A 20561-nucleotide genomic window follows, 5' to 3' on the forward strand; every position below is an offset into this window, starting at 1 on the left:
TCTCCTTTGACTCTCTTCTTGAAGCCTTCCAAACTGGATTCCTTCCCCTTCATTCCACAACAACCACCTTCCCAAAGGTCAGCAATGATCTCATTTTGACAAATTCAGTGGTCTCTACTCTATCCTAATCCTCATAGACATTTACAGCTGTCTTCAACACTGTGGATTAACTCCTTCTCCTGGTAGATTATCTAATCTTGGCTGCACTGACACTGTCCTCTCTCTGCCGCTTGTCAGCTGTGTGACTGTAGGCAAGTCACTTCACTTCTCTGTGCCTCAGTTACCTCATCTGTAAAATGGGGATTCACTGTGAGCCTCACGTGGGACAACCTGCCTACCCTGTATCTACCCCACTGCTTAGAACAGTGCTCTGCACATAGTAAGCGCTTAACAAATATCAACATTATTATTATCATTTCACCTCCTAACTTATTGACTACTTCTTCTCTGTCTCTTTCCTGGGCTCCTCCTCTGGCTCCCATCCCCTAACTATGGGAGCCCCTCAGGTCTCCGTTCTGGGTCTTCTTCTACACCCACTTCCTTGGAAAACTCATTTTCTCCCACGGCTTCCCAAACCTGAATCTCCAGCCTTGATCTATCTCTTTTTTTGCAGTCTCAAATTTCCCCCTCATTCAATCAATAGCATTTATTGAGCACATACTGTATGTAGAACACTGTATTTAGTGCTTGGAAAAGTAAAATATAACAGAGTTGGTGGACATGTTCCCTTCCCCCAGTGAGCTTACAGTCTAGAGTATTGCCTTCTGGACATCTCTCCTTGGGTGTCTTGCCAACAACTCAAATTTGTATATTTATGAAACAGAACTCACCTTCCCACCCATCACTGTATACAGCCTCAACATCTTCCCTGTCTCAAAATCTCATAACCATGGTATTATCCTCAACTCATCTCTTTCATTCAACTCATATATTCAATCTGTCACCAAATCCTGTTGATTCTACCTTCACAGTGTTGCTAAAATCCTCCATTTCCTCTCCATCCAAACTGCAACTTTGCTGATCTAAACACTCATCCTATTCCACCTTGATTATTGTATTTACCTCCTTGCTGACCTCCCTGCCTCCCATCTCTCCCCATCCAGTCCATACTTCACTCTTCTGCCCAAATGATTTTTCTAAAAAAATCTCTTCAGTCCATGTTTCCCCACTTCTCAAAAACCTTCAGGGGTTGCCCATCCACCTCCATATTGAACAGGATCACCTTACCATTAGCTTTAATACATTTGATCATCTTACCTCACTGATTTCCTACTGCAACCAAGCATGCCTACTTTACTCTTCTAACACTAACCTACCGATGGTAAGAAGCAGTGTGGCTCAGTGGAAAGAGCCTGGGCTTGGGAGTCAGAGGTCATGAGTTCAAATCCCGGCTCTGCCACTTGTCAGCTGTGTGACTGTGGGCAAGTCACTTCACTTCTCTGTGCCTCAGTTTCCTCATCTGTAAAATGGGGATTAACTGTGAACCTCATATGGGACAACCTGATTATCCTGTATCTACCCCAGTGCTTAGAACAGTGCTCTGCACATAGTAAGCACTTAACAATTACCAACATTATAATTATAATTAATTCTATGTTTTCTTAGTGTTTTGTTTTCAACACATCACATGTATCTCTTGCCAAACCTTTCTTTACTTTTTATTTTTAGATGGTGAGCCCCCCTGAGGGACAGGGACCATGTCTAATTCCCACCTCTGTATTCCTTCCCAGCAGTTAGTACAGTGCTCTGCACACAGTAACCACTTAATAAGTAGTATTACTTCCATTACTTCTAACACTCCTATTACCAGATTGGGCACACAGTATAACATTATGATGCATGTGGAAACTAATCAAAGTCCCTAGCCTGGAGTGCTCCTCTGGCAGTGCCCCGATCCCTTAACCCATATCCCAGAACAATTGCCATTCCCCTCCCAGGACCCCATTCTCATGGGTCTCACTTCTGACTTGGGATGACATTTTCTAATTTTTAATTATTACCACTCCATAGCCTCCCTGCCACCATCCCCAGTGATATATCCTGAGAGGCAATTGGTTCACTTGCTTGCTGTCTTAAGACAGCCTTGAAGCCCCATCCTGTTACCTTTGGGTCTGTAGTCAGTCCACCTTAACTATATTCACTCAACCTGCCATTTCACTGCCCATGCCTTGCTAGTCCTGCTGCCATAGGCTTCTCCATGTCATTATGCATTTATGTACTAGTCATCCATGGGAGGAATAGACGAGCAGTTGACATCCTTTTAAAATAAAATACAGTTTTTGCAAATATCGTCTGGCAGATTTTCCTGAGTCAAATAGAATTCCTATAATGTGCATGTATCATCTTGCCAAACTGGTTGATTAATGGGATCTGAATTTTTATCACTTGCTTTATGTGCAATGAAACTGGCTTTAATACCACATTCATCTGCACTAGATTCCTGTATGCCCTCCTCTTTTCCAGCATCTCTAGGAAAATCCATGGTCCGGGTGGGATACATTAGGTACCCTTTTTTTCCTTAAAAGCCCTCTCCCCTTCTTCTTCCCCACTACCCTACAAACCTACACTATGTAATCCCAGAATTCATTGCATTTCACCTTTTCATTCTTAGTGTATTTCTGTCTGAGAATAACTGTGGTTGCATATTGTGCTGATGTATTTTTAGGTCCATGACCATGGTGTTATGCTTAGAATTCAAGATATGGGTAAAATAATATTGTCCATTTATCTTACTTGTTTCATTGTTCAACAAAGTGTTTTGTATGTGGGCACTCAATGAATGGCTATTTGATTATGATGATGACATATGAACCTATTTAGCCAGTCTTTCAAAATTGGGAGTCAAAATTGCCCACTTAAGATTGGCCCTCTTCTGTTCTCCATCTACACTCACTCCCTTGGTGAACTCATTTGCTCCCACGGCTTCAACTATCATCTCTATGCCGATGACACACAAATCTACATCTCCTCCCCTGTTCTCTCCCCCTCCCTTCAGGCTCATATCTCCTCCTGCCTCCAGGACGTCTCCACCTGGATGTCTGCCCACCACCTAAAACTCAACATGTCCAAAACTGAGCTCCTTATCTTCCCTCCCAAGCCCTGTCCTCTTCCTTAATGTTAATTAATGTTGGTATTTGTTAAGCACTTACTATGTGCCGAGCACTGTTCTAAGCGCTGGGGTAGACATAGGGGAATCAGGTTGTCCCACGTGGGGCTCACAGTCTTAATCCCCATTTTTCAGATGAGGGAACTGAGGCACAGAGAAGTTAAGTGACTTGCCCACAGTCACACAGCCGACAAGTGGCAGAGCTGGGATTCGAACTCATGAGCCCTGACTCCAAAGCCCGTGCTCTTTCCACTGCGCCACACTGCTTCTCCAACTTCCTGACTTCCCTTTCTCTGTGGACAGTACGACCATCTTTTCCTCCTCTCAAGCCCACAACCTTGGTATCTACTTTGACTCAGCTTTCTCATTCACCCCACACATCCAATCCATCACGAATGCCTGCCGGTCTCACCTTTACAATATCGCCAAGATCCTCCCTTTCCTCTCCATCCAAATGGCTATCTTACCGGTACAAGCTGTCATAATATCCCGGTTGGGTTATTGTGTCTGCCTTCTCTCTGATCTCCCTTCTTCTTGCCTCTCCCCTCTCCAGTATATTCTTCATTCTGCTTCCCGGATCATCTTCCTGCAGAAACGCTCAGGGCATGTCACTCCCCTCTGTAAAATCCTCCAGTGGTTGCCTATCAACCTCCGCACGAAACAAAAACTTCTCACTCTGGGCTTCAAGGCTCTCCATCACCTTGCCCCCTCCTATCTGTCCTCACTTCTCTCTTTCTACTGCCCACCTCACACGCTCCTCTCCTCTGCCGGGCACCTACTGAGAGCTCACCTCCTCTAAGAGGCCTTCCCAGACTGAGCTTCCCCTTTTCCCTCTGCTCCCTCTGCTCCCCCTCCACCCTCTGCTCCCTCCCCGTTGCCCCCCTTCACCTCCCCTCAGTTAAGCTGTCTTTCTCCCCTTTCCCTCTGCTCCTCCCCCTCTCCCTTCCCCTCCCCTCAGCACTGTGTTCATTTGTATATATTTTTATTACACTATTTATTTTGTTAATGAGGTATACATCCCCTTGATTCTATTTATCGTGATTAAATTGTCTTGTTTTTGTCCATCTGTCTCCCCCAATTAGACTGTAAGCCCGTCAGTGGGCAGGGATTGTCTCTATCTGTGGCCGAATTGTACATTCAAAGCGCTTAGTACAGTGCTCTGCACATAGTAAGCGCTCAGTAAATACTATTGAATAAATGAATAAATAGGGCCACAGGACACCATCTAACTGCCAGGTAATTCAGAAGACTCAGCATACAGTGATGTTGATATAAGAAGTCTCGAAGGCTTTTCAGGATGTTTAACATGCTGCCATTTCTTACAAGATACTTTCTTTGATGGGTCAGTGGACATTCAGCAAACTGTTCCTGGAGAATAAGGATGGACATTTCAGTAATTGCAATGGATTCATCTCCTTGTCATTTAAAACACTGAATGACTTTCATACCACTCACTCTTAGGTTCGACCTGTGGTATTTGCATTATTTCAGGAACTCTGCCTGACTTAAGAAGAACCCCTAGATGATGTTTGCTAAACCATCCTTTGTTTATATAGGTGTATTGCTCCCTTTCTTTCAATTTCTGGAAAGGTGATGAAATGGGTTTTAAAGACTAGTAAGTTCATTATCAAAGAGGTGCCTGGGGTTTTAGCTACAGAATTCCCATTATGCTCAATAGAGGTTTTGTGGTTAAAGTTTAAAGTGGTCTTTGTAACTCTCATCATCATCTCTCATTAATAAAATGATCAAAAAGACACTAAAAACATTTTCAGATCAAAGCATTAACATGACAACTTCAAAGACATAGTTGTGAAACCAACAGAAGCTTGCAGATTAGAAACCTCACCAGAATTTTGTAGGGGAGTAGATGAGAAATCTGATGCAGATTTCTGATATATGATTTAGTAGATTTACCTCATCCAATTTGAACCTGATTCCCAGAATTTAGATGACTCTTAGACCCCATAGCCTTAAAACCTGAATGTGTTTAATCCCACTGATTCCAATTCCTTTCCCCTAACTCTTCCTGATCTCCCCTAATCTAGCATCTATCCCATTGGTGCACTGGAAATGTTCTCTCTAAAGTCAGCACTGACCTGCTTCTTGCCATAGTCAATTGACTCAACTCCATCTTAATTCTCCTTGATTTCTCTGCTGCCTTTGACACAGTATATCGCACCCACCTTAGGGAAACACTATGAAACCTTCATTCCACTGACATTGTCCTCTCTGATTCTCTTTCTTTATGGTAATTCTCTCAGTGTCCATTGTTGTCTCCTTCTCTGTCTCCTACACTTAAACTATGAGGGTCACTCCTGTCTTGGCTTTTGCATGGTGTAGTGGATAGAGCATGGTCCTTAGAGTCAGAAGGTCATGGGCTCTAATCCCTGCTGTGCCATTTGTCTGCTGTGTGACCCTGGGCAAGTCGTTTCACTTCTCTGAGCCTCAGTTTCCTAATCTGCAAAATGGGGATTGAGACTGGGACCCCCATTTGGGACAGGGAATGTGTCCAACCTGATTTGCTTGTAGCCACCCTAGCACTTAGTACAGTGCCTGGCATATAGTAAGTGATTAACAAATACCATAATTATTATTATTATTGATCATCCTCTATTCTCCATTTACATCCATTGCCTTGTAGAACTTGTTTTCTCTCGCAATTCCAACTACCATCTCTGCACAGATAGCATCCATCCATTCATTCATTCAATTTATTCAGTCATATTTACTGAGTTTTTATTGTGTGAAGAGCACTGTACTAAGTGCTTAGAAAGTACAATTTGGCAACAGATGGAGACAATTCCTACCCAGCAATGGGCTCTCAGTCTAGAAGGGGAGAGACAAACAAAACAAAACAAGTACACAGTCATCAATAGTATCAAAATAAATAAATAGAATTATAGATATATACACACCATTAGTAAAATAAATAGAATAATAAATATGCACATATATACACAAGTGCTATGGGGCAGGGTGGTGGGTAGAGCAGAGGGAGGGAGTAGGGTTGAAAGGGAGGGGAGGAGGAGCAGAGGAAAAGGGGGGCTCAGTCTGGGAAGGCCTCCTGGAGGAGGTGAGCTCTCAGTAGGGCTTTGAAGTGGGGAAGTGAACTAGTTTGGCGTTTGTGAGGAGGGAGGGCATTCCAGGCCAGAAGTAGGACATGGGCCAGGGGTTGATGGTAAGATCGAGGCACAGTGAGAAGTTTATCACTAGAGGAGCAGAGTGTGCAGTCTGGGATGTAGGAGAGAAGGGAGGTGACATAGGAGGGGTCAAGGTGATGGAGAGCTTTGAAGCCATTAGTGAGGAGTTTTTGCTTGATACTAAGGTTGATAGGCAACCACTAAAGATTTTTGAGGAGGGGAATAACATGCTCAGAGTGTTTCTGCAGACATATAATTCGGACAGCTTAGTGAAATATAGACAGGAGGTTGGCAGATCAGAAGGGATGCTGATGCAGTAATCCAGTTGGGATATGATGAGTGATTATAATAACGAGGTAGCGGTTTGGATGGAGAGAAAAGGGCAGATCTTGGCGATATTGTGAAGGTGAGACAGGCAGGTTTTGGTGACAGATTGGATGAGTGGGGTGAATAAGAGAGCATAGTCAAGGATGATACCAAGGTTGAGGGCTGTGAGACAGGAAGGATAGTATTGTCGTCCACAGTGACTGGAAAGTCAGGGAGAGGACAGGGTTTCAGAGGGAATATAAGGAACTTCTCTCCTTCTCTGCAGTCTCACATTTTTTCCTGCCTTCAGGATACCTCTATAATGGATGAACCACTATCACCTCATGCTCAACTTGTCCATAACCGAACTAGTAATAATTGTGTTACATTGTACTCTCCCTAGCACTTAGTAAAGTGTTCTGCACATAGTAAATTTTCAATATGAATGATTGATTACTATGTGCCAAGCATTATATTAAGCTCTGATATAGTTACAATATACTCTGATCTGACACAGTTTCTATACTATATGAGGCTCAAAGTCTAAGGGGGAAGGAAAACAGATGAGAAAACAGAGACACGAAGAATCTAAGTAACTTGGACAAAGATACACAGCAGGCAAGTGTGGGAGCAAGTGTTGGGCACGTGTTGACTCCTAGGCTTGTACTCCTTCCACTAGGCCATAGTCCTTCCCAACTCCTTATTTTCTCTCCCAAACTCTCCTCCCTGCAACTTTAAAATCACTACTGGCAACACCATCATTCTGTCTTATAAGCCTGTGAGGTTGATGCTCTTCTTGACTTATCTCTCTCTTTCAACACACATATTCAATCAGTCATTAAATCAATCATTGGTATTTACTGAGCACTTACTGAGTGCAGAACACTGTAATAAACACTTGGGACAGTACAATACAACCGAATTAGTAGACACATTCCTTGCCTACAGAGAGCTTACTTATAAAGTCTATCTCCACAAGATCTCTAGAATATGCTTTTCTCTCTCAATCCAAACTTCTACCACATTGCTCAAGCACTACTGCTCTTCACAGACCTCTTTGCTTTCAGTCTCTTCCTTTCCAAACCATACTTCTCTGCACTGCTGCTCTCATTTTTTCTAAAAAGTTGTTCTGTGTATGTCTCGCCACTCCTCAAATGCTTCCAATAGTTGCCCATCCATTTCTGCAAGTAGAAACTCCTCACCACTGGCTTTAAAGCTTCCAATCAGCTGTCTCTAATTAATCCTCTCTTAATTTTAACCCAATCCATGTGTTCACTCCGTTAATACAAACAAACACAATGTCCCTTGCTCTCAAATCACATCCTTCCTCCTACTTGGAATTCCTTCTCCCTTCATATCCAACAGACCATCATTCTTTCCATCTTCAAAGCCCTATCAGTCATATCTCTTCCAGGAGTCTTCCATGATTAAGATCTCATCCTTCTCTACTGCCTCAGTAATGCTCTTTACTCCAACACAAAGGATACTTCACTGCCATCTCACAGCACTTAATACTCAGCTCCTTCCTTTATCTGTAGTGTACTTTAATATCCCTCTCCCTAAATAGATTGCTTGCTCCTAGAGAACAGGTATTGGATCTGTTTACTTCACTGTACTCTCTCAAGCAGTATAGTATTTTCAACAGAATAAATACTAAATAAATACCACTGATTGATTGAAAACTAGAGTTTTCAAACAATGCTATTTTTATTTTTTAACCAACCTGTAACTTTCTCTTCAATCTATTCTGTCCCTCTCTGCTGAATGTCACATTTGTTGTTCCTCTGGCATGGTGTAAAATCATTCTCTATTATTCTCCAATTTATACATAGTTAAACCTTAGTTAGTTGGCATTTTGGAGAATGAATGGTTAACTAAGAGCTAGGGCTGTCCAGCAGGAGCAGTCATACACAAGATTCGAGGAATAAATGCCCCAGAAAGTTCTGTGAGGGTGAGAGAGGACAAATTGCTACTTACTGAACAGAAGAGCAAACTCCTACAACAGGTCTTTTAGCATAATCATAAGAATGGCTTCAGTAAAGTCCTTCTGTAATCCCAGGTGGCTATTTACTGATAAGATTAGGCAATAAAATGTAATTATTTACACCTTCCAAAGAGGTGTAGTTTATAGGACACAGACAGCAGCACACTCCAATCAGGCACCTTTAATCCCACTCCTTCTTTGGAAATCCAAGCAGAGAGTCACGAGTCCAGCCACTGAGCATTAGATGCTTACATGGGGGGGCAGGAGGGTTAATATATTCATCCATTTGCACAAAACTGACTGAGATGACACAGTCAGATTTACTTGGGCCTCTGTAAGATGCTCCCACATCATTAGTCCCCAGTCTGTTGGTCAGATTCTATGGCCTCTCATTGGCAGTTAGGCAGGAAGTTGGCATCCCTTTGTCTTCAATGGTGCCAGTTCATCAGTCTTAGTCCCGCCTCCAATGATTCATTGATTTCTACCTTGTGGGCCAAACTGCCATCTTGGAACCATGGGGCCTGTGGGGAGGAGGGGAGAATGGAGGCACCCCCAAAAGTATTTCTCTTTCTCTGTGTCAAAAATCTCCCTCCTTAGTGTTTTGGTTTACACAGCCTCTTGTTCTTACAGAAAGCATAAGTGAAAGGTGTTTTGGGAGCTTTATGCCAGAGACTTCAACCTTGGTAGAGGTGTCAATATCAAATTTCTGGTGAGTCCTACACATAGGGACACAATTGATAGAGGTCTAGCAAGCCACTAACCAGTATGCTTCAGGAAAACCACCCCCTTGCCTCTTTGGCAATCAGTAAGACTAATCAGAATAGTTCTAGGAGTGATGGTAGATTGCAGTTTCCTCTTATGCTGGCAGAAGAACTTCTTGCCATGACTTAAGAGCTTGAGAGGCATACCTTCAATTAGATAATATCTAAGCATTTTGCAAACTTTAACCACTCTGGTCGCTCCATGCTAATCTCCATCAGCTGGCTTCATAATAGTAATATGGGCTTTCTTCTTCTCTCTACCTCAGTTGCAGTTGCAGCAAAACTGTACTTGTACAGGGACTTCCTGGTATACACTGCCGACTGTGAATACCTAACAATTCCCCAGGGCAGAATGGGGTTCTTGCTGCAGTGGTGTTTTTTTTATCTTATTGATCTTGAGGTCAGGCTTCTTCGCTCTTTTGTCTGCCATCTTCCTGGTTGGGATAGGGAGGCAGCCCCAAAATATCAAGGCACTAGGGAAACCTGGTATGGTAGGGTCAGTGGGAAGCAGCATGGCCTAATGGAAAGATGATGGGCCTGGGAGTCGAAAGACGATGGGCCTGGGAGTCAGAAGACTTGACTTCTAATCCTAGGTCTACCAGTTATCTTCTTTGTGACCTTGGGCAAGTCATTTATTTCTCTGTGCCTCCGTTAGTTCACCTGTAAAATGAGGATTAAGACTGTGAGCCCCATGTGGGACATGACCTTTGTCCAACCTGATTATCTTGTATCTAGTCCCGTGCTTAGAATTGTGCCGTGCATAGTAGGTGTTTAACAGATATCATAAGAAATTCCAAAAGTTTTATAGGATGGCCATTGGAGGAGTCCGGCAGCCACCGTGATTCTAGGAGACACTACAGGCTTCGCTCTATAACAGGGGTTGGGGAATGCTCTATGGCACCTTGGTGTTTTTCCAGCTAATTGGAGTGCATAGGGCTTGAATCCATAGAGGGGAGGGAGCCCACTAATTGGCCTTGAGTAGAAGCAAATAATTATATTGACAGATTTTATGCAAATATCAAGAGACATGCTTTCCTTTGGGGAGAGCTCAAACACTAAAAACTCCTTCTCCCCAGAGGAATCAACATGCAGTAGAAAGAGAGTGCCCATGATTCAGTAAGACCATCCCGTGTGAAGACCTTCTTGCCCATAGAGAAGCTCTATTGGGCATAGAAGTCCACAGAGTATTCTCTTAATTCTATAGCAGAAGAAATGTGGGGCTAGATCCTGCTAATTTAAGTTCAATCAATCATTCAGTAAACCATATTTATTGAGAGTTTACTGTGTGCAGACCACTGTAATAAACACTTTGGAGAGTACAATATAACAATATAACAGAGTTGGAAGACACATTCTCTTCCCACAACGAGCTTACAGTCTACTGTCTATAATACAGTTCCGCTCCACTAGGGCAGTTGTATCTACCAACTCCATTGTCCTCTCTCAGTGGCTTAATACAGTGTTATTGATTATTTGCTAATGCAAGTTCTCTAGCTGTTTTCCTAGCAACATTCAACACACCCTGATTTATTTGGTGGAAGACCTCTATGGGAAAAGGTAACACTGAGGTTAAGAAAAAGGAGGGCAGAGATCATTTAGGGAATTTTTCTCCTCCTTAAATCCAATAGGGTATATAAGCATAGGTAATAAGTAAATTGAAAATATCTGAGAAAAAGTGGATACTATTGCTATAGAAGCAGGTTGAGCACAGATGCTTAAAAGTTTGGCTAAACTCATACATGACCTCAATATATAAATAAAATTAAGGGAGTGGTGAAAGGTAGGGTAAATGATTATAGAGTAACCATTTAAAGGTGAAACCAGTAGGCTCATATAATCTAATATTTAGGATTAATTAATTAATTCATTCAATCATATTTACTAAGTGCTTATTGTGTGCAGAGCACTGTATTAAGCACTTGGGAAAGTACAGTACAACAATAAACAGTGACGTTTCCTGTCCACAATGAGCTCGCAGCCTAAAGCCAGGGAGACAGACATCAGTGCAAATAAATAAAATTACAGATATATACATAAGTGCTGTGGGGCTCGGTTGGGAGAAAGATCAAAGGGAGCAAGTCAAGGCAATGCAGAAGGGAGTGGGAGATGAGGATAAGTGGGGCTTTGAGTGGGAAGGCCTCTTGGAGGAGATGTGCCTTCAATAAGGCTTTGAAGTGTGTGTGTGTGTGTGTGTGTGTGTGTGTGTGTGTTTTGGGGGGTGGGGAGGAGGGGAGTAATTGTCAGATTTGAGGAAGGAGGGTGTTCCAAAGCAGAGGCAGGATGTGGACCAGGGCTTGGGGGTGAGAAGAGGCGAGTTCAAACTTCTCTCATTATTCTTATAACTATCTATCTGATCTGTACTCACACCTACCAACTTGTTTCTTATTTTGTTAACTCTGATTTTGTTAAAAGTGAAGTGAGATCAGGTGACGCTACAGATAAAATACATCAGCTAGCAAATATGTGACAGTGTTACTTGGGCATAAATCATATGGCAATTTTAATCACAGTTCAGCACTAAAGAAGATTAACTCTTTATTCAAAATGAAAAAAGTGATATGAGAAACTTTAACACAATATGCCCTGTCCTTCTCTGAATGATTCTTTTATATCCTCAGGGCTTTTCCAGTTGGAATAATTGGAAGTTTTAGATTTAAGTGATATATGATCAGGGCTGCTGGCTGCCTAGCAGTACACTTAGAGTTAGAAATTGTTCTTGCTCAGCGGATAAAAATCCAGATTACACCAAAAGATAAGATGCTCAAACCATGTGAGACTACAAGAAAGAGAATGAGACAAACAATAGCTGGCCAAAGGATATAGAGAAATTTAGCTCACCAATGTTCAGTTCATTTCCAGAATGATTTCTGAGGCACATGACAACAAAGAAAATCATCCCATTTAGGATTAAGGGGGAGGTTTTCAAGGACAACGTTTTATATTTATCATTATTAGCATGAATTATTATCACATACTATTTATTAAAGACTGTCAACTGCTGATAAATGTTCTCTCATCTTATTCTGTGCAAACCACATGATACCACTCATTAGAGCAGAAATGACTGCACTATAGTCACTGGCATATATCTCCTTTTCAACCTTATCCTACCCCTCTCTTGTACCCTCTTTGCTTTATTCTGACCTTTTAGTATTGCACAGTGGTTTTGGTTAGAATGTTTGAGGGAGTTATTGAGTTAAGAATGTAGATAAACCACTGAATATTTTCTAATGGAAACTGTTAAGTTTCACTCATCTTCCAAAATAGGCCTTGAAGAGTATTTGAAAGATTGTTTTTTATAGATGGATTTTCAAATCCAGCAGCAACATAAGAAGCAATGTGGTGTAGTAGTTAGAGAATGGTCCTGGGAGTCAGAAGGTCATGGGTTCTAATCCCAGCTCTGTAACCTCTCTGCTATGTGACCTTGGGTAAGTCACTTCACTTCTCTATGTGCCTCAGTTACCTCATATGAAATTGTGAGCCCTACATGGGACAAGAACTGTGTCCAACTCAATTTGCTTTTATCCACCCCAGTGCTTAGTACAGTGCATGGCACATAGTAAGCATTTAACAAATACCATCATTATTAGGGTTGCAGCTTGGTCTAGTGGATGGAAAACTGGCCTGGGAATCAGAAAGACCTGGGTTCTCATCCTGGTCAAGCCACTTGCCTGCTTTGTGACGTTGGGCAAGTTACTTAATTTCTCTGTGCCTCATCTACCTCATCTGTAAAATGGGGATTAAGATTGTGATCCCCATATGGGATAGGGACTTTGTCCAACCCTATTTGCTTGTATCCACCCCAGTGTTTAGTACAGTAGTTGACACATATTAAGCGCTTAACAAATAACACATTTATCATTATTATTACTATTAAGGCAAAGAGGTGAATTTTCCCTGGATTTGGATTTTTTTCTCCTTTAGAAGAGACAAATTACTGGAAACACAACACCCATCAACCAAGACATAGTAGCATCATTAATGAATGGAAAAAGTCTGACCTTGAATGTTTTAGATCTTATGCTGTTGCTTTCTCTGCAGATTTGCTTGTGGGCTTCTGAAAATCCTCTTAACTTCCAAAAGGCTTTAGAAACCTACGGATATTGAGCATATTGTATTACTTGTCACCACAGAATGGAAAGGATACCAAGCTAGGAAGACAGATGTCTCTGATATCTTGCTATTCCTCTAAAAGAAGAGAGGAAAAAAAATGCTCACTGACTAACCTCAAGATTTCGGAATCCTGTCTCTCTGTTAAAGTACTTTGTACTGTTATTTTTAACCACTCACATTATCAGGCACTTAAATGGGAATTAATCCCTCCAACCAAAGACTACACTAAAAGAAAAAAAAACACCTATTATTTGGTGCTGCTATATGATATTATCTGGAGCACTTCTGCCTCCACTGTGATTGTGAAGAGAATGAGTTTTCATGGCTCTGGACAAATTTTTCACAACAATATCAAAATATCACAAATTGATTGTCAGAGGAAATTTCTTGGTGTGTTATGTGGTCATGCTGAAGCCTGAAGAAAAATGTACTACACAGAAAATAAACCAAAAATGATCTGCTCTCTAAGAACTTATCAATCAATCATATTTATTGAGTGCTTACTAAATGCAGAGCACTGTACAAAGTGCTTAGAAGAGTACAGTACAACAGAATTAGCAGAATTAGCTGCCCATGATGACCTTGTATTCTAGTGAGGAGACAGACTTTAATATGAAAAATAAGTAATTCAGAATATTTAATTAAATATATGCACATAAGTGCTGTGACATTGGGGGAATGCAGTATCAAATGTCCAAAGGTCACAGATCCAAATGTATAGATGACACAGAAGGGAGAGTGAGTCACGGAAAAGAGGGTTAATCAGAGAAGACTTCTTGGAGGAGATGTGACCTTATTAATGCTTTGAAGGTGGAGACAGTGGTGGCTTGGCATGTATGGAGAGGGAAGGAGTACCAGGCAAAGGGGAGGACATGGGAAAATGGTCAGCAGCAAGACAGACAAGATCAGAGCACAGTGAGTAAGCCAGAGCAAGAGTGGAGTGTGCGGATTGGGCTTTAGTAGGCGATCAGTGAGGTGAGGTAGGATGGGGTGAGCAGACTTAGAGTTTTAAAGCCAATGGTAAGGAGTTTCTGTTTTATGCAGAGGTGGGTGGGCAGCCATTAAAGGTACTTGAGGAGTTTGTAGTTTGTATTTCATTCATTCAGTCTTACTTATTGATTTCTCGACTGCCTGACTACTTGCTTTGTTTTGTTGTCTGTCTCCCCCTTTTAGACTGTGAGCCTGTTGTTCGCAGGGATTGTCTCTATCTGTTGCCGAATTGTACATTCCAAGCACTTAGTACAGTGCTCTGCACACAGTAAGTGCTCAATAAATACGATTGAAAGAACGAATGAATGATTACTTACTGTGAACAGAGCACTGTATTAAATGCTTGGGAGAGTACACTACAGCAATAAACGGACACATTTCCTGTCCACAATGAGTTTACAGTTTAGATGCGGGAAGACAGACATGAATGCAAGTAAATAAAATTACAGATATGTACATAAGTATTGTGGGACTGGGAAGGGTCCCACCTCCAACTTCTTCAACCACCTTGACCCCTTTCTCACCTTCCTTCTCTCCTTCTCTCTGCCCCCTCTGATCCTTGGAGACTTCAACATCCATATGGATGTACCCGACGACTCCTCTGCCGCCCGCCTGCTATCCCTCCTTGACTCTGCCGACCTCCTCCTCCACCATACTGCACCCACTCACCGACTCGGTCACACCCTCGATCTCATCATCTCCTACCGCTGCACTATCTCCTCCCTCACCAACTCTGAAATCCCTCTCTCTGACCATAACCTTCTCACCTGCCTCATCTCTCACACTCCCTCCCCCTGCAAATCTTCGCTACTGCCCCACAGAGACCTCCGCTCTCTCGATCCCATCCGTCTTTCCAATAGCATCTCTCCTCACCTTGCCGCCCTGTCCTCTCTTCCCACTCTCGACGAGCGGGTCTCCGCTCTCAACTCCACCCTCTCTACTCATCTCGACTCTCTCGCCCCCCTTTCCCTCCGCCGCTCTCGCTCCACTAACCCACAGCCCTGGATCACCTCCTCCGTCTGCCTCCTACGCTCCTATGCTCGAGCTGCTGAGCGCTGCTGGTGAAAGTCCAAGCACCAAGCCGACCTCACACACTTCAAATTTATCCTTTCCTGCCTTAACTCTGCCCTCTCCTCCGCCAGGCAAAGCTTCTTCTCCTCCCTCATCGACACCCATGCCTGTCACCCCCGCCGATTGTTCTGGACCTTTAACTCTCTCCTTAGGCCCCCTGTTCCTCCCCCTCCCCCATCTCTCACCCCCAATGATCTGGCCACCTATTTCCTCACGAAAATCAACACGATCAGGTCTGAGCTCCCCAAAGTCACCCCTCCGCCTCTCCCCTCCCCCACACCAACCCCCTCCCCTACTTTCCCATCCTTCCCTGCAGTATCCTCAGAGGAGATCTCCTCCCTCCTCGCAAGTGCCACCCCCTCCACCTGCGCCTCGGACCCCATTCCCTCTCACCTTCTTAAAACCATCACCCCTGCCCTCCTCCCTTCCTTAACTTCTATTTTTAACCACTCAATCTCCAAGGGCTCCTTCCCCTCTGCCTTCAAACATGCCCACGTCTCCCCCATCCTAAAAAAACCCGCTCTTGACCCCACTTCCCCCTCCAGTTATCGCCCTATCTCCCTACTACCCTTCCTTTCCAAAATCCTAGAACGAGTCATCTACAATCGATGCTTAGAATTCCTTAACTCCCATTCTCTCCTAGACCCCCTCCAATCTGGCTTCCGTCCCCTCCACTCTACCGAGACTGCTCTCTCTAAGGTCACCCATGACCTCCTTCTTGCCAAATCCAATGGCTCCTACTCCATTCTAATCCTCCTTGACCTCTCTGCTGCCTTTGACACTGTCGACCATCCCCTCCTCCTCCATACCTTATCTCACCTTGGCTTCACCGACTCTGTCCATTCCTGGTTCTCCTCTTACCTCTCTGGACGGTCATTCTCGGTCTCCTTCGCTGGAGCCTCCTCCCCCTCCCATCCTTTAACTGTTGGAGTTCCTCAAGGGTCAGTTCTTGGCCCTCTTCTGTTCTCCATTTACACTCACTCCCTCGGTGAACTCATTCACTCTCACGGCTTTGACTACCATCTCTACGCAGATGACACACAGATCTACATCTCCGCCCCTGTCCTCTCCCCCTCCCTTCGAGCTCGCATCTCCTCCTGCCTCCAGGACGTCTCCACTTGGATGTCGGCCCGCCACCTAAAACTCAACATGAGCAAGACTGAGCTCCTCATCTTCCCTACCAAACCCGGTCCTCTCCCAGACTTCTCTATCACCGTGGATGGCACGACCATCCTTCCCGTCCCGCAGGCCCGCAATCTCGGTGTCATCCCTGACTCGTCCCTCTTGTTCACCCCACACATCCTATCCGTTACCAAGACCTGCTGGTTTCACCTCTACAATATCGCCAAGATCCGCCCTTTCCTCTCCACCCAAACGGCTACCTTACTATTACGGGCTCTCGTTATATCCCGGCTAGACTACTGTGTCAGCCTTCTCTCTGACCTCCCTTCCTCCTCTCTCGCCCCGCTCCGGTCTATTCTTCACTCCGCTGCCCGGCTCATCTTCCTGCAGAAACGATCTGGGCATGTCACTCCCCTTCTTAAACAACTCCAGTGGTTGCCTATCGACCTCCGCTCCAAACAAAAACTCCTCACTCTAGGCTTCAAGGCTCTCCATCACCTTGCCCCTTCCTACCTCTCCTCCCTTCTCTCTTTCTACCTCCCACCCCGCACGCTCCGCTCCTCTGCCGCCCACCTCCTCACCGTCCCTCGGTCTCGCCTATCCCGCCGTCGACCCCTGGGCCACGTCCTCCCGCGGTCCTGGAACGCCCTCCCTCCTCACCTCCGCCAAACTGATTCTCTTTCCCTCTTCAAAACCCTACTTAAAACTCACCTCCTCCAAGAGGCCTTCCCAGACTGAGGTCCTCTTCTCCCTCTACTCCCTCTGCCACCCCCCCCCCTTTACCTCTCCACAGCTAAACCCTCTTTTTCCCCTTTTCCCTCTGCTCCTCCACCTCTCCCTTCCCATCCCCACAGCACTGTACTCGACCGCTCACCTGTATATATTTCCATTACCCTATTTATTTTGTTAATGAATTGTACATCGCCTTGATTCTATTTAGTTGCCATTGTTTTTACGAGATGTTCTTCCCCTTGACTCTATTCATTGCCATTGTTCTTGTCTGTCCATCTCCCCCGATTAGACTGTAAGCCCGTCAAACGGCAGGGACTGTCTCTATCTGTTGCTGACTTGTTCATCCCAAGCACTTAGTACAGTGCTCTTCACATAGTAAGTGCTCAATAAATACTATTGAATGAATGAATGAATAAAGGGAACAAATCAGGGTGTTGCAGAAGGGTATGAGAGATGAGGAAGGTGGAGCTTAGTCTGGGAAGACCTCTTGGAGGAGATGTGCCTTCAATAAGGCTTTGAAGGGGGGCAGAGTAATTGTCTGACAGATTTGAGGAACGAGGACATTCCAGGACAGTGGCAGAACATGGGCAGAACGTGAAATAGGTGAGATCAAGGCACTGTAAGACGGATAGCACTAGAGGAGTGAAATATGTGGGCTGGGTTGTAGAAGGAGAGAAATGAGGTCAGGTAGGAGGAAGCAAGGGGATGGAGCGCTTTAAAGCCCATGGTGAGGAGTTTTTGTTTGTTATGGAGGTTGATGGGCAACTACTAGAGTATTTTGAGGACTTGTCCTGAACATTTTTGTAGAAAAATGATTTGGGCAGCAAAGTGAAGTAGGGATTGGAGTTGGGAGAGATAGGAGGCTGGGAGATCAGCAAAGAGGCTGATGCAGTAATCCAGATGGGATAGGATAAGTGATTGTATTAACGTGGTAGCAGTTTAGATGAAGATGAAAGGGCAACTTTAGTTATATTGTGAAGGTGGGACTGAAGAGATTTAGTGATAGATTGAATATGTAGGTCAAGGAGTCAGGGATAATGCCAAGGTTATTCATTCATTCATTCAATAGTTTTTATTGAGCACTTACTATGTGCAGAGCTCTATACTAAGCACTTGGAATGCACAGATCGGTAACAGATAGAGACAGTCCCTGCCCTTTGACGGGCTTACAGTCTAATCGGGGGAGACGGACAGCCAATCAAGGGGGGATTGTGAGTCAGGAAGGATGGTGGTGCAGTCTACAGTGATGGGAAAATAATCACCAGTAATCACCAGTGCAATTTTATATTTAAAGGAAAAGAAAAAAGTATTGTCCACCCGAACAGCCATCTCATCTTAACTAAATTATTGTTCAACAGTACGACACTGCTTAAAATACAACTCCTTTGTGGAATGTCAAGAGAAAAACTGACCTTGTCTTGATAAACTCCACATGGTACAGGAACTGTGTCCAACCTGATTACCTTGTATCTACCCCAACATTCAGTACAGGGCTTGGGACATAGATTGCACTTAGCAAATACCATAGACATTATTATTATTATTCTTACAAAAGTATATAAACATGATACAATTATGAGCCAGTCACCATGTAGCTTACCCACAAATACCTGTAAAATGGAAGCATCTGCAAGGAACTTCATGACAATGTTCTATCAACCTCACTGAATCATGGGACTCTTCTGCCATCTCCTCTTTGGTGAATGAATGGGTGGTATTTGGGAAATAATGCTTACCCAGAAGACTTAAGGATTATAGCTACTTACAGCAAACCCAAGAAGGACTCAAAAATCCAAAAGCCACTTGCAGTAAAGAAAATACTGCATCTAGCATCTTGTAAACTCACTGTGGACAGGGAATGGTGTTTACCAACTCTGTTATATTGTGCTCTCCCAAGCATTTTGCATAGTGCTCTGCACACAGTAAGCATTCAATAAATATGACTGATTGATTGTGAATGCAGGACTTTGGAATCCTTTTTTGTAATGTTAAGTAGCAGTAATAGTATTTATTAAGTGCTTACACTGTAAATGAGAATTAGAATTACACATGGATGAGAATTAGACAAGGTTCCTGGCCCTCAAGGTCACAGTTTAATAATGAAAGAAGGGAATAAATGAAACAATAAAAACACAAAATCAAGAAAAAAAGCAGGGATAAATATAACAATAAAATAAGTAATAATAATAATAATAATTATGAAATTTTTTAAGCACTTACTATGTGCCAGGCCCTGTACTAAGCGCTAGAGTAGATACAAGCAAATCAGGTTGGACACAGTCTCTGTCCCATGGGGGGGGTCACAATCTCAATCCTCATTTTACAGATAAGGTAACTTAGGCACAGTGATGTAAAGTGACTTGTCTAAGGTCACACAGCAGACATGTGGTGGAAATGGGATTAGAACCCGTGACCTTCTGACTTCCAGGCCCATGCTCTATCAACTATACTATGCTGCTTCTCTAATCTGTTGCTTATCATGCTGCTTATCAATTTTATCTAAGGTGGGTATCATGGATACAATAGGAGAGTTTCAGATTTCTCACAGCCAAGTCCAACAGTTTTAGCCACAGTGACCACCACAGCTCTGGGCTCCTCAACCTTCTACGTTTTATGGAAGCAGCCTGCTGCTGCTGCTTCTCTCCGTCCCACAGAGATGGAGCAAGGGAGGTTGGGAAGTAGGTACCTGCCCACTCCTACTGCTTGTCTTTTCCTTGGATATGGAGCTGGAAATAGCTTAAATTCCGAACAGGAACAATTACACTAAGACTACCGAAGTAACAATAATAACTATAAATCAGCAGTTTTTATTGGTCGTGTACTGTTTGTGTGATTTTGACATCGATAACTAAAAGTCACAGTTGTTACACTCAACTCTTCACCTCTAACCTTTTGCTTAGCCTCCCCACCCTGCCTAAGACACCCTCTCTTTAAATCCACAAAATCTCAGCTCCCTTCATTTTCAAAGGCCTCCTGAAATCCTATTTCTTAAAGGAAGCAATCCATGATTAATTTTTCTTCTCCTAATTACTACCTCAGCAATGCTATACTCACAACCAACCATAATAAATAAGCAATTTATGCACTCTATTATTTAACCACTTTTTTATCTACTTAATCATCTTTCCATACATTTATTATCAATTTTATGTTTTTTCTCAAAGTGAAAACATTTTTATATCTATTGGCTCCTCTGTTTGACTATAAGCTCCTTTAAGGGTATAGAATATGAATTC

At 43.4% G+C, this 20561-nt stretch overlaps 1 pseudogene; it reads right to left on the bottom strand.

The window, feature by feature from the left end:
* Positions 1-8721: 8721 nt before the first annotated feature.
* LOC100084428 lies at positions 8722-9672 on the bottom strand (annotated as a pseudogene).
* Positions 9673-20561: the final 10889 nt, after the last annotated feature.

The sequence above is a fragment of the Ornithorhynchus anatinus genome, chromosome 2, assembly GCF_004115215.2.
Source record: "Ornithorhynchus anatinus isolate Pmale09 chromosome 2, mOrnAna1.pri.v4, whole genome shotgun sequence".
In the NCBI taxonomy this organism is placed as follows: domain Eukaryota; kingdom Metazoa; phylum Chordata; class Mammalia; order Monotremata; family Ornithorhynchidae; genus Ornithorhynchus; species Ornithorhynchus anatinus.